We start from the raw sequence: 15,507 nt of genomic DNA, 5'->3' as shown, positions 1-15,507 counted from the left end.
CTCTGGTGAATCCTCTCACCCTCCCGCACCTCTGGCCTGCACCCCAGCTCTTGCATGCATTAATAAATAAATCTTTAAAAAAAAAATAAAACCTGTGAAAATGATCCCAAGCTCTCCAAAATTCTCCTTCAAATTGCTAGAACTGACGGTGAACCTGTCCAGCCTGGTATGGTGGTAAAACAATGTGCTTGTGTGTTTGGGGGGGGAAAGAGGTAGAGGGATTGAGGGCAGAAAGGATAAGAAGAAAGAGATTTGGTTTCCTAACTTCAAGTTCAGCCTCAAGTTTGAGAACACTAGAATTATACCAAAAGGAAAACAATTAGTCTTTACAAACTAATAAGTAAAACATGGGCATGGTTAATGAAGTTAATGACATGATTAGAACTGAATGGAGTTACTATAAGAAGGTTGTTTGGAAGTGGTGACTTTTTATATGGGCACGGCCCAGGTTCTTCCCATGTGAATGTGCTGGCCAGCCCTGGCGTTCCTGGCAGATAGAACATTGGGTCTAAGAAATCAGCCTAGATTTTCACCCTGGTTCTGTCACTCCGCCATCCATGAGTGGTGAGTCAGTTCCTGTTTCAGTTTTATGTCATAAAATGACTGCCCTTTGCACCATATTACAAGAATCAGTGAAGACAGGGAGGAGTGGGGGGGAAAAAAAAGAATCAATGAAGAAAAAAATATCTAAACAGCATTGTATATACAATCTGTGCTCTGAGGTCCACGAAGGGAAATAATGCCAAGATCAAGTTCAACCAGTTCTGCTTATTCGTTCCCAATATGAAACAAGAGATTTCAACACCAAACATCACAGTGGTCTTTGTAGTATAGTCGATGCTTAATCTTAGCCGGTGCATATCAGCAGGAGCAAGAATTCTATTAGTGACTCACTCTCACTCGCTTGGCACAAAGTGAGGGACAGAGAAGCTCGACCAAACACAGATTCTGCCCATCTCAGCTCGCATCCCCCTCATCTCAGTGGGCACACAGTGCCCTCCTCTCTCCTCCCACTGCCCTTACTTGTAACTGGACAACCCCTTTAATTGCCTTCTTCTCCCATAAAAATCATGGCTTTCCAGTCACTTTTGGATGTAAAAGTCCGCAGAGGTCTGTGCCCGCAGGAGCAGCCTGCTCTGGAAATCCTTCTCTGCCTGTACCCCAGGTTTTCCTCAGCTCCATTCTATCCCCAACTTAACTTCAGTTTTCCTTTTTCCATGAGGTGGCAGAGGAGATGGCACCCCTAATTTCTGATCAAGGGGAGGGAGAAGTGTGAGGACAGTGCTAGGAGCAGGAGAGGTAAGTTTCTACGCTGTTATCTCTGGCGGTCATACAGCCGGGGACTCTTCCTGCCCATCTTTCTCTAGAAAACAACTTTGCATCCGGGGAGGTGGGACATTAAAATCTGACTGTGTAAGAACTGCCTGCTCAGCTTTAGGCAATGAAAGACTTGGTAATACAAGGAAGGCTTAGCTGTTACCTTGGCCAAATATCGGAGGTACAAAGAAACAAGCCACATTGAATGATCCCTGAGGGAGGGGCTGGGAGAGCCCCCATGTGAGGTGACAGGGAAAAAGGGCCATGAGTCAGACAGTGGATGGACTCTGGAGAGATCAGAACAGCGTTTGACTCATGGCTTTACCACTCACTCTGTTGTAAGCATCTTGGACACACCTTTAACCTCACTGAGCTTTATTTTTTTTTTTTTTCCAACAGAAAGTGGGAGCTACAAGATATAGCAGAATGGAACTGAAAGAAAACTAACTTCAAACAGAATCTCTGAGCAAGACCTTATTTTTTGAATTGAGGATCAAAACCCATCAATGGTGCATGAAATCAATGTAGTAGGTCACAGACAGTAACATTTAAAGAAACTGGAAGTATCACAATCATCCCGCATACTTGGAGTAAGAACTCTGTTGCTAGGGCCTCTCCAGTGGTGCAGCAGTTGAGCGCTGGGTTGCAAAGCTGCCCACAGCAGCGCCAGTTTGATTCCCGGCCACTGGGTGGGGTCATGGCGTGCAGACCTCTCCTGCTGCCGCTGCTCCCCTCAGCAGTGTACTTTGACAGTCTGCCTGTTCTGCTCCCCGCTCTGGCTCTGGTGAATTCTCTCACCCTCCCACGCTTCTGACTGTACCCAGTGCTTGTATAAATAAATAAATAAATCTTTAAAAAAAAAAAAAAAAAAAAAAAAGAACTCTGTTGCTGAACATCTCTTCCAGTTGTATCCATAAGGTGTAAATGTGTGTTTTTACTGGCAATGGAAAGTCTATTTTTGGGGTGGATTTTAATATGAACATGTTGTTGGCTTTGTTGTGTGTGTGTGTGTGTGTGTGTGTGTGTAGAACTGGGGTATAGACCAGAGGTGTGGGGGGTGAGAGGATTCACCAGAGACAGAGTGGGGAGCAAAACAGGGGGATGTACTGAAATACACTGCTGAGGGAAGCAGAGGGTGAGACAGGAGAGGTCTGCTGTGCCTTATGCAAGTAGGCTCCCTGGCCAGGGATCTTAAACCAACTACCATCTCTCATCACACACATACTGCCCCCCAAGATCCTCCTGTCCTCTTTTTCCCTCCTCCAAACTCTGGACCTTTGGAGCAGCTACATTTTCCCTTTCAAACCATCATCTCCCCAAGAGCATGCTGGGAAGTTCTACCCTCAACAGCTGGAGTACAGGCCTTGCACAGCAGGGGACATTCAACAGCACAGGGGGGTGGGCCCAGGTTTATGGAGAAGGGCAACTGGCTCCCTCTCTTCAATCTGGTTTATTCAAAGTTCACACCTTGCCAGGCACTGTGCTGGTATTGACACCGACATCAAATTTAATTTCGAAATAAACCCATGAGGCAGCAGGAAGGGCAGGAATTACTACTCCAATTTAAAGGGTGAAAAAAGTGAGGTTCACTCAATAAGTAAGCAGCAGATATTTAAATGCTAGTCCAATTTTCTTATTATTAATACATGCATTCATTCCTTTAACAGATCCTGTGTGAGCACCATGCCCAATAATGAAGATATAGTGACTAACACTCCCTAACCTCAAATTAGAGGCAACACTTAAACTGTGAACCTGGGACATGCTACAAGATGGTGGTAAGAGAGAAGGCACTGGATTTGAGACATAAATCATGATAATCATGAGGTGGGAAGGCTGCGGGGTTTATATTTTACTTAAATCCAAGTCTATAGTTTGGACTTAATTTGTTTCTGCAACAATGAACACATAGTAATTTTAAGAAGGAAGGAGGTGGCCAGTGGGTCAAGTGCTCTGGGACTTGACCTTCAGCAAGCCCTTCAGAGGTCAGTGGCTTGGGGAACTGAGGTCCACTGAGGCCCACAGGCCTCAAATGACTTACTTTGGTCATCAAGGGCTTATCTGTGGGGTAAAAGAAAGGAAGGGAGGAGGCGGGTTTGCTTCTCAGGAGTCAGGTGGGGATAGAGGGAGAGAAAAGAGTAGAAGCTAACTTTGGCATCTTTCATCTGACCAACTCCAAGCTCCTTAAAGGCACTAATTCACTGTTCCACACAGCAAGGAGGAGTTAGCAGAAAGCCTGAGGTTCATTTTACAGGTCAGAAATCTGAGACACAGACAGGAAAAATGCTTTGTGTGGGAGCCCGAGGAGGATTTCACATCGGATCGAATAGCAGCAAAGTCAAGGCTCCCAGGAAACTCGGAGGGAGGTGGCAGTGGAGAGAAGCTAAGGGCAGGCGGGAGCTGAGCTCAGGCCCTGCCCTGTGGTGGAGGGAGATGATCCCGGGGTGTGGCCGCTGAGTAGGTGGTGGGTGGGTGTGCAGGTGAGAGGGAACAGGTAGACAGGCTGGACGCAGGCAGGCCTTGAGGTCAGGTGAGTCACGGTGCACACTCCCTGCAATCCCCAGGATCTCTCCCTGGGAAGCAGTCAGCAGCTGCCAACCCCAGATTGTCCTGCCCACTGTCTGTGAAATCACTGCATCTGTCTAGAGGTTCCCACTCAAGAACTTGTTTAAACAAGAAAAAAACTGCTCACGAATGTGACTCTTCTTGAAGCCCCGGCACAGGTCACCACGCTCCATGGCCATGTGACACCACTCACCTCTTCACCGCTTCCCAGATTTTAATTTCTCTTTCCTAGGTCTTTCTTGGCCTCCCTCCATGAATCTTTCTATCCTTTCCTCTTTTTCTCCCCAATTGTTTCTCCTTCCTCCGAATCCCTTTGCATCTGTCTCCAGGCCTCTGTCCCTGTGACATCTTCCATGTCCATATCAGTCAGCACTAAAGTGACACGAGAGCAGGACCCCATGGCTGTGCTGCAGCACTCGACCACCCAGGGAGGCCCCTGAGGGTCTATGACAAGACATTGAGTGCAGCTGCCAGGCAGCAGAGGTCCTCAACAATGACAGCTGCTGCAAATCAGAGCCTCTGACGATGCAAGGGAGAGGGAGCTGAGGCCCGGGACACAGGAAGCCCTGTCAACAGGTGGCTTGCACAAGTTCAGCCAACTGGGTCCATGGCCCAAGGGAAAGCGATGGAGAAATTGCTCATAAACAAGCTAATCTGCCTAGACCGGATCTCCCCTCCTGGGAAGGAAACCCAATCCTCACCCAGCATGTGTGTGGTTTGTCCTGCAGCCCAACAAGATGCTCAGGTTCCATCTCCCCTTGTCCTTTGCCCTCAGCTTTGGAGAAGGCCCAGATCCCACCTGGTAGATACGACAAGGTCTGTGACAGAGGTAACTGCAAAGGTGGGGAATGGTCCACCCCAACTGGTTAGGGAGCCCTCACTGGCTCACACTGGCTGGTCAATCCTGGACACTGGGCACCTGTTACAAGTCAAGTGTCACCCCAGGCTCTATATGAAGAGGCAGATGCAGATGACACTGGCACTGACCAGTCGATCAGGATCATCTAAGGGACCTTGTAAAAATGATTCCCAGACCCCACCAAGGCCTACTGGATTAGATTTTCTTGAGGGATTTATATTTAACAACCTGTCTAGGTGATTTGTTAGTAATCATTTCGGGACCAATGAGTCACATCATCACATCATTGTACAACCCCCAACCAGGTCACTGCTCTGATTGCCACTTCCCCAAGATTTTGTATTAAAAAAAGATAAGAAAGGACACTGCTTTCTGCCTCCACTGCTACCATGGCACCCGTGAAAAACCTTGTGGTAAAGAGAAGCAAAGAAAAGAAGCAGTTTCTGAAGTTCACCCTTGACTGTTGCACCCACCCTGCAGAAGATGGACTCGTGGATGATGCCGATTCTGAGCAGTTTCTTCAGGAGAGAATCAAAGTGAATGGGAAAGCTGGGAACCTGGGGGGGTGGGGGGGCTGTGACCCTGCAAGAGCAAGGTCACTGTAACTTGGGGTGCCTTTCTCCAAAAGTTATTTGAAATATCTCACCAAAGAAATATTTGAAGAACAATCTATGTGGTTGGTTGCACCTAGTTGTTAACAGCAAAGAGACTTATAAATTAAGTCACTTCCAGATTAACCAGGATGAAAAAGAGGAGGAAGATGGAGAACAAAGGTCAATTCTCTGGAATATTTTCTATGAGTTCTTGGGATGAGAAGGAAGGAAAGGAGGCTTCATTGCCATGTCCCTAGGCTGACCAACTTGCCACTTACCATGGGATTTCCCAAGTCTGCTATCCAAGTGACACCATTGGTGAGGGTCACCTTAGCTATAGAGCGTGCTAGAAGGAGTCTCTTTAGGGAGGGACTTGGATGGACATCCAAGGGAAGATAGGAAGAAAGGAGAGGAATGGAAAATAATAATAGCCTGATCGCAGTTACACTGCACAAATCCTACAAACAGAGGAATAGTGGCGGTTGCACCCCCACTTTGAAAAACAAGCTGAAAAATAAAAAAAGAAGCTGAAAAAGATTAAATAATTTATCAAGGGATACTCATTTAAGTAATAAGTGGAGACAGGATTGGAACTCTGGTTTCCCCAGGGGTGAGTTCAAAATACTTGACTTGAAGCCCTGGCACTGACCACTGAGAACAGATGCCAGCGCTGGGAGTGGAGCAGAGTCCTGGAGAACCACTAATGGCCAGTACTGCCCCTCTGGTGCTAGACTGTGTGGCGGTCTGGTGGCTGCAGGGATGGAGCAACTGGGGGATTCAGGGCAGCAGCTATTTACTTCCCAATCGGTATTTCAGCATAAGTGGAAGGAATGGCTCAGTGTCCCAGGTGAACGCCCTTGTTCCTAATCCCAGACTCCTTCCACCCACCATCAGCCCAGCTCTGTTATTCTGGCCCCTCCACCAGCCACTGGAGCTTTTCTACAAGAACTCGATTGACCTAGAAATACATGGTAGGAACCAAGTCATTAGAATTTAAGTGATTAAAATCTTTGATTTGCCTCCCTCCATCAGTCTGCTCATCACTTGCTCTCAGAGACTTTATTCAGCTTGACAGGCACATGACAACATTTTAAAGAGTTACATCTAAAACTGCTCATTCACTAGAGATCAGTCTCAAGTTAGGAGCTGCAAACTCCCTGTTGTTCATGGTGCTTTAGGGAGATTTGAGCCAACATTCAAATCTTGGGAGATTTCACACCCACCCTGAGCTAAATGTACAAAGGTCAGAATGACCATAATGTTACCCCCCACCCCCAGATCAAGCTTTCCAAGGAGGGACTATATAAGTCCAAGTCTATCCAAGGGGGGACCATCAGTCCCTAGAAGTCTTCCCAGCACCCTAAAGGCATCCTGTTCCCCTACATAGTTGGAGTATCTGGGTTCTGACCCACAATACCCCCACTGGATTTTGTGTCTTCTCTCCATGCCAAAGCTTCATTGCCATGACCCTAGACTGACCAACTTGCCACTTTTCATGGGATTTCCCAAGTCTGCTATCCAGGTGACGCCATCAGTGAGTGCCACCTCAGCTATAGAGCGTGCTAGAAGGAGTCTCCTTTGGGATGGACTTGGATGGATATCCAAGAAGATAAAGTTATAAATGCAGCCTTTTCAATATCAAGCCTTCAACTTTGGCATCTTCAAGTTTCTCACCATTAAGTATAACGTTAGCTTCTAGGGATTTTGTAGATGCTCTTCATCGAGTTGAGGAAGTTCACCTCCATGCCTAATTTTCAAAGAGTTTTTATCACAAATAGATTTTGAATTTTGTCAAATGCTTTTTCTGTACGTATTCATATGATCTTGTGATTTTTCTTCTTTAGCCTAGGGATAAGATGGATTACATGAATTGATTTTTGAAATTCTACTAGGTGTGTAAAATTATTTTTATATCTTAAAGGATTTGAATTGCTAATGCTTTGTTGAGGATTTTTGCATCTATGTTCATGAGAGACAATGGTCTATAGTTTTCTCTACTTACAATATACTTGTCTTATAAAGTCAGGGTAAAACTGGCTTCACAGAATGAGTTTGCAGTATTCTCTCTGCTTCCATGCCCTGAAACAGACTGCTGGGAACTGGTACAGTTCCTTACGTGTTTAGTAGTACTTACCCGTGAACCCATATAGGCCAGAAGCTTTCTGTTTTGAGAGATTATTAATTCTTGACTTAATTTTTTTTAAATACAGATAGGCCTATTCAGATCATCTATGTCTTCTTTTGAACTTTTTTTCAGATTGTATCACCTAAGGAATTGGTTTCACCTAGGTTATTCAATTTGTAGGCACAGAATTCATAATATTCTTTTATTCTTTTGTAGCTGTCCCACAGTTTTTACATATTCTATTCTATTTTTTCAGCCTTTTTTCTTTTCTTTTTAGTTTTGGAAGATTCTAATTTTCATATTTTCAAGTTCAAAGATTCTTTCCTTGGCTTATACAGTCTATAATGACCCCACTAAAGGCCCTCTTCATTTTTCTTACAGTATTTTTTAATTTCTATAATTTTTTAGAATTTCCATCTCTGTTTAACATTACCCATCAGCTTTTGTATTAGAGCCTCTTAACATATTCATTACAAATTTTTTTATCCCACCTCATCTCCATCTAAGTTCTCATTGTTCTCATTGATCATTAAGTTCAGTTCAAATTTGTGGGGCCTCCCTGATGCCGTAAGAGTTAAGTCTCAGCGCTATCATGTTATCACCACTGTAGCCTGAGTTCGATTCCCAGCTAGGGAATTTACCCACATATGGCTAGCAGACCTGTCCTGTCTCACCTGCTATATTTCAGTAAATCCACCTGTTCTGCTCCCCATTCTGTTCCTGGGGAATCCTTTCACTCCCCACTGTCCCCCTGCACCTTTAGCCTGCACCCCAGTTCTATGCATATATAATTTTTTTTTTAAATGCTCAGTTCAAATCCTATCTCTACCACAAAAACCTTCCTCCCCTCACTACATTGTATTTCTCTTACTCTAACACATTTTACCAGGCACTTGAGCACATGATCATGCTCCAGGTACCCTTAAAGCTCACCTTGCTCCTAATTGTTTCAACCATCAAATTCACCTGAACAAAAAAACGGTATCAGTTGAATGCTTTCTTCAAAGCAGGCATAATGCAAGTTCTGGGCATTCGAGTTGTGACTAAGACACAAAACAGACATGGTGTCTGCCCTTACAGTACAGACTCTAAACAAGTGTACCCAGAGGCAGGAGGGTCTCTGCTGGGAAGGACATCGAGGGAATGCATTATTTCTGATGTATACTTCTGCCTGTGCAAGAACACCATAGCTCTTGTAATACCAACTGGGAGGAGGTCATACTTCTTTGTATCTCCTGAAGCTCACATTTATCACAGATAAAATGTTTATTGGGTAGAACTGAACTCACAGAACAAGCACCAATGAAAAAGTATGGGGTCATTAGAGGGGGGAATTCAGCATCCTCCACCAAGCATTTTTTTCATTTCCTCCCCTTTCCATTCCATCTGACTATCTCCTTCCTTCCATTTCTAAATCTCCTCTGGCCTAATCCCAGACCAGCCTGGGACCAGGGACATTGTGGTCATTGCTTAATTGTGTATAGCATGTCTTCAAATGATGTTGTTTTTTAAATGTTATTTCATTACAACATTGATAGAAAAAATTAATTCTGGCTGATGTTGAATGAAATGATGTTATTCAAGGACCAGCTTCAATTATATATTCACTTAAAGTTATGGTTTCCAAGAACCTATTAATGACTTTAAGGGTTTACTGTACTCTCTTACCTCCCTTATCTCTTCATCACCTTTTCTTCCCTTGTTCATCCCATCTGGAGAGAAAGTATAGACCTAAGGTTCTCTACCTTGGATATCCATTAGAATCAACTAGAAAATGAAGTGATTTTCTTGAAGTGGGTTTGATATAGTTCTTAAAGTTCCCCTGGCATAAATCCAGACTGAGAGCCACTGGGATACACCAAGGAGTTCAAAGCCACCACCTTCTCAGCTGAGGGTGATGGCCTCCAGAGATAACCACGGAGACTGGCATGTGCCAAAAGAATGGCATCATGTGCACTGGAGGTAGGGTAAGGACAGGTGCTTTTATCTCTAGCATCTCAGCTCCAGAATGATTGTCACCCTAGTAAGGGAGTGAGAAGAGAGATTCATTAATGGAGGGATGATGGGAGCAAGGAAGCAGACTGACCTGCAAAATAGGAATTATGTGCTCTTGATGGAGTCAAGAAGAGATTAGAAGTAATACCTACAAAGTAGCTGACTCAGCTTCGTTCTCAATAAATGTCAGTTTTTACACTGAGTGCTTTCATATTCAAAATATTTGCATAAGGAGGAGCAGCAATTAAGATTACTTCCATTTTGGGGCCTCCCCGGTGGCACAGCGGTTGAGCGCTGGGTTGTGAAGCTGCCCGCAGCCTCTGCAGTGCCGGTTCGATCCCCGGCTGCTCCCCGGCCACCGGAGGAGGGTCCCACATGGCGCGCAGACCTCTCCTGCCGCCCGCTGCTCCCCCCAGCAGTGTACTTCAGTCTGCCTGCTCTGCTCCCCACTCTGGCTCTGGTGAATTCTCTCACCTTCCTGCACTTCTGACTGTACCCAGTGCTTGTATAAATAAATAAAAATAAATCTTTAAAAATAAATAAATAAATAAAAATAAATTCACAAGTGACATTGTACATTTGTGCAATTTAAAAAAAAAGATTACTTCCATTTTTAGAGACTGGGAAATAGAAATTTGGAGATGTTATGTAACTTCCACCCTACTTTTTATCCCCTCAACAATTCCCATAGGCCAACTCACCATGCAAGTCAACTCACTTGTCACTCACCGACATAGCATAATGGCTGTGAACTCTCAACTTTGAATGCAAAGATTATTCACCATGAAATCTTGAACAAGGTAACTTCTCTGAAATTCATTTTTCTCACCAATAAAATAGAAACAACATAAAGTTTCTCCTCCTCACAGGGCTACTGCGATGATTAACTGGGATCATGTGTAAAGGGCTACTATTATTATAGCCCTTGTTATAGCGTGTTATTATTATAGATCTCTTCCATGACACTTATCGCCCTGTGGTGTAATAACTGATTTACTTGTCCTTCTGCTCCTTACATAATGCCTCTGGCCATTTTCCTTTAGTTTGTAAACTTCTAATGTTTTAAAAGTCCCTATTAAAAAAATTATATCATACATATAAAGGAATAGAGATGAATGATTGAAAGACAAACACCTAAGTATATATCACTCTGTTTAAGAAATAGTATTAATTTCTCTGCAGCCCTTTGTGTCTCTCTCCAATCAACCCCATCTTTCTCCCCAGAAATAACCACTTTCCCTGAACTGTTTCCTTGATTTTCTTCTTACCCAAAATGGATGTTTCCCAGCAATTACTTTTCATCTTTGTACATCCCAAATGTTGAGCTTAACAGGCATTCACTAAATGTTGGATAAACGTGCTAGCAGAACTAGAACCAGAACTGGATTTTCACCTTCTTAGTAGTTTAACCATGGGCAAATTTCCCGGGGCCTCTGTTTTCTCATCTGTAAGACAACAGGGTAGGTCCCATATTCTCTGACTCCCTTCCAGAATAAGTCTATGATTAATCTAAGACATGTTTCCTGGGGCTGAGACTTGTCAATCATAGAGACTACAACAACCTCTGGAGGATACCAGAGCTTCCCACAGTCCACAATAGGTCTGCTACCCTCCCCCTTGAGTTCCTGGGGCATCAGAACCTTAGGCTGACTGCATCCAACCATGAATATCCTTATCTCTTAATCCCCCATATTTGATACAAATATTATCTTTTCACATTATTTTCTGCATCTGTCAATAGGAGGAAGGTTGAGAAGCACTAAATTAGTGCTAAGCTGGAGACTGGATTTAGCCTACACAGAAGTCTCCTCTAATTTAGGGATATAATGGATCTTGAAACCATGGATAGAGTTGAACCCTAAATATAACCTTTTTTCCTCTCCATATATACTTATGATTAAGTCTGATTGATAAATTAGGTGCAGTAAGATATTAATAATAACTAATACTATAAATAGAGAATAACTAGTCAGAAGCGCAGGAGGGCGAGAGAATTAGCCAGAAACCGAAGTTGAGGGGAGCAGCGGGCGGCAGGGTCTGCGCGCCATGTGGGACGGTACTTCGCAACCCAGCGCTCAACCGCTCTAACTATTCATACCATAAAAAGTTATGTGACTATGGTCTCTCTCAAAATATAGTATACATTAGTCAGGAGGAAGCGAAACGGTGGAAGGCAAAACCATGGTTAAAGGGGGACTACTGTAAATCCAGGACAGTGTGGGGATACTTTTCTCCCTGTGGCCCCAGTCACCCCTTTCAGAGTCCACCAGCCCATTCTATAGGTTCCATATCAGTAGTTTCTGACCTACGGACACCCCCCCAACCCCGCCGAAAGAGATGGAAGCTAGGTGTGTCTCTGCCCTGCTCTCCACCCCGCTAGGTGTATCTTAATGTAAGAAGAAAGGAAGCCTTGAAGAAAGTGATGGCATCAACATATCCCCCTCTATGCAGAGAAACCCTTGTCCCAGGCTTTCCCTGCAACTGAGGCAGTGGCAGGAACATGCCCCTGAAATGCAGACCTGGACGGTTGTATCCAGGGCTCCAGGCAAGGAGACAGAACTCCCCACAGGCAACCCAGCCCAGTTGCCGGGGCCCAGCCACAGCTGTTGGCAGGGAGTCTCCAGGTCTAAAATTAGCTTCAGTTCTCCACCCAGGCAGTTCCACCACTCACTCTGGCAGACAGGGCCCTGCGGTGAGGTAATGACTGGGAGCCAGTCGACCTCAGGACAACAAGGGGCTGGGGGAGAGAGCAGAGAGCAAAGCCCCACTCTCCCATATGGTCCACTTCAGGCTGGAAATGGGGAAAACATGGAAAGCAAGAGCATCTGCATGTGTGGAACGAGCTTTTGCTTTGCTTCTGCTTTTCCACTGGGTCTGCACCTCTCAGGTACACGCTGTCCTAGTCATAAGTCAAGGAACACCAAGGAATGGAAAACGAACTTTGAGAGTTGAAGACGTGTCAGCTTTTCACCTCACCACCACAGCCTTGTGAGGGCAGTATCATTATTTCCATTGATCCAGAACATCATAGAGATGCTCACAAATTAGGTGATTGAAGCAAGTAAGCCTGTGACAAAGAATCCAGAAGTACCAGCCCCCTCCTATAGGAGGGGAAGTCAGCTGCCTGGAGAGGCACCTCCAGGGAGAGCTTCCTCCCTGAGGCAGAGCCCCAGCCTGTGACTCACTGACCCCCCACCTCCAGCTCCCTCAGCTTCTGATGGTCTGGTTAGGAAGCCTGTGTCTGCAGCTGCCAAAATAAGCGGCCAACGCCATGGCCAATCCCTGGGCAGGCGTCCCTCCCACCCCTGGGCCAAGCACACAGCACTGTTTATGGAATGGCTTCCCAGGAGGCATGGAAGGGGGGTGAGGCTCTGAGGTGAGAACTGGTTTGTAGCTCACAAGTGCACAGGAGAAGTGGGGTGGGGATGGTGAGGGTCGGGGGGAGCTTTGAGAAAGATGCCCTGGGTCAACAGGGCCTTTGAAATGTCCCCCAGAGTCACTGAGCCTTCCCAGTTGAAGCCTTCCCAGAGATGGTCTCCTTAAGGACCATTACCCAGAGTTCATTCAACTTCAACCCCTCCCTCGCCACCCCCACTATGGGACCTATCTCTATTCCCAGGTGAGCGCGATAGAAGAGAGTTTAAGAGGTAGAGAGGAGGGGCCTCCCCAGTGGCGCGCAGCCTCTGCAGTGCCGGCTCAATTCCCCCCAGTTTGATTCCTGGCTGGCCAGGGAGCTACCCACATTGCGCGGCAGACCTCTCCTGTCTTACCTGCTGCTCCCCTCAGCAGTGTGTTTCGGTTCTTCTGCCTGTTCTGCTCCCTGCTCTGGTTCTGGTGAATTCTCTCACCCTCCCACGCCTCTGGCTTGTACCCCGGTGCTTGTATAAATAAATAAATCTTAAAAAAAAAAATCTACTCTTAAAAAAGAAAAAAGAGGTAAAGAGGAGAAGGGTATCTCAGAATAAAAGCAGGGGCCCAGGGCCCAACTCCCAGCCCAATGGACTGAGACAGCAAAGTGCCACAGGTCATGAGTGATGCTCAGGATTTGAACCCAGGCACATTCGCTGAGTCTCCTTTCTCCACTCTTCTTCTAACCACTTCAAACTCAGAATCCTCAGTGATGCTAATATCACTTTCTTTGGAAATAATGTCAGAGTGAGAGGGGACCTTCAGGACCAAGTAGTCAAGTCTTCTCCACTTACAAATAAGAAAACTGAGGCCTGGAGGGCAGAGCTGACTTGCTCAAGTCATAGCACCAGTTCACAAAGAACCAAGACAATACCCCAGAACTCTGACTTCCTACCCGTGTGCTGCGAAGGAGAAAGACCTCTAAGTTCTCTTCTAGCCCAAATACTTCATGATTCTATAATGTGGTTTCTACTTTCTTCCTTCTGCTAAACAAATCTCAATTGATTTTATAATTCACTGGAGACTCTCCCTACTCACTGGCCAGACCCATACTGGTATCTTTTCTGATCACATCCTTTTAGTCCTTTCGTCTATACTTGACGCTTGTTCATCTTTTTCATTATCAAGTCTCCCTAGAAAATATGATCCCTGCCTCCATATTTCCTCAACTGTTCATTTTGTTATCCTCATAGGCTAGGCCTTGGGATTCATCACTCCAGGGATTCCTTACTGCTCATGACCTGATTCCAAGTCCTGGCTTCTCTACCCCAGCTGTGGTAGTTCGAGAAAATGGCCTTGGGGAGGGCTTTGGGCAGGACAGGTCAAAGTCACAGCCATTGAAAGAAAATATCCTCAGCAAGTACCCAGTTACTCTCTGAGATTCTAGACTACAGACTCTATGGCCTTAACCCTTACCTAGTGCTCACCACAGAACCCTGAAACCAGCCTTCCAATACTGCAGTGGGTTTGTCTAAACAGGTTTGTCTGTACCAGCCCCCTCTGGCCTTAGTGTTTCTATCTATAGGAGGTGGCAGGTTGTGTCTTTTGTCTTCTCAGTGAACTCCAGGATTCACCATGCTGGGTGGGTGTTATTCCCCACCCTGGTTGCTCCAAATACTTCCATAAGCTGCAGCATTTGGAGTAACCTTCCTGGTTGACTTCCTTCCTGGGCAGGTAGAAAGGACCAACCTTCCTTCAGGGGAATGAGAAGCAGCAACTTCTCCACCCGACATTGCAGCCTGAGTGTCTCGGCATTCCTGGGAAAAAAGGTTCCACGTGCGAACACGTTCTTGCCTGCCTTCCACTCGTCCCTCACATGATTGGTTCATAAAAACCCTGCCAGCTGGGGAGTAGTCGCTTTCCTGGAACTTTCCAAACCTTCTCCGAGATATAAAGGATCAGAAAAATATAGAAAAGTAACTCTTGAGGATATATTTTTTTCAGTTTAGAAGATAAAACTTAGGGTTGTTTTTAGCTTCCGCCCCTCAGACCTTCTAATTTCCACATATACCAAGTGTAGTCATTTTGAGCAAACCAAGTTATGTACGATATTTATTTATTTTGCTAACAGAAAACTACCTTAGATCTCTGTGGGGCACTCAAAATATTTCATAATGGTTTCCTTAAAAATATTACCGCTTATTTCCATTTTCCAGAAATTAATGTCCCGAATTATTTTTTAAGACTTATTTATTTATGCATACAAGAATTGGGGTACAGACCAGAGGTATGGGGGGGTGAGAGGATTCACCAGAGACAGAGTGAGGAACAGAACAGGTGGATCTACTGAGATACACTACTGAGGGGAGCAGCGGGCAAGTCAGAACAGGTCTGCTGCGCCATGTGGGTAGCTCCCTGGCTGAGGCTCGAACTCGTGTTGCAGTGGCTGCAGATAGCTTCACAGGTTGCGTCTTAACCCCTTGCGCCACCAGGGAGGCCCCCGAATTTTTTTTAATCAACAAGTACTTTATGCAGATTATGCCCATTTCCTTTTCTCAAAGTGATAACTATCAACTTCCAATTTAATAGTTCTTGCTTCAGTGTCTATTTCCCTAAAAACAGCTGGTATTTCCTGATAATATAAAAGTTTCGTTATCATAAAATGTTCCTTATGTAAATTTCCCCTCCAATTTTCATACATCAGA

General features: G+C 45.2%; 1 protein-coding gene and 1 pseudogene across 1 annotated transcript in view; one reads left to right on the top strand and one right to left on the bottom strand.

Annotated features, from left to right (window-relative positions):
- Positions 1–15,507, bottom strand: part of B4GALNT3 (beta-1,4-N-acetyl-galactosaminyltransferase 3) — a 91,873-nt gene that overhangs the window by 57,676 nt on the left and 18,690 nt on the right. The gene's annotated exons all lie outside the window — the stretch shown is intronic.
- Positions 5,131–5,554, top strand: LOC119248150 (60S ribosomal protein L22-like; annotated as a pseudogene).

The sequence above is a fragment of the Talpa occidentalis genome, unplaced genomic scaffold (genome assembly GCF_014898055.3).
Source record: "Talpa occidentalis isolate TD23 unplaced genomic scaffold, MPIMG_talOcc4v2.1 talOcc4.16, whole genome shotgun sequence".
In the NCBI taxonomy this organism is placed as follows: Eukaryota; Metazoa; Chordata; class Mammalia; order Eulipotyphla; family Talpidae; genus Talpa; species Talpa occidentalis.
The sequence above is the reverse complement of the archived record's forward strand: the minus strand, read 5'-3'. Positions and strand labels throughout refer to the sequence as shown.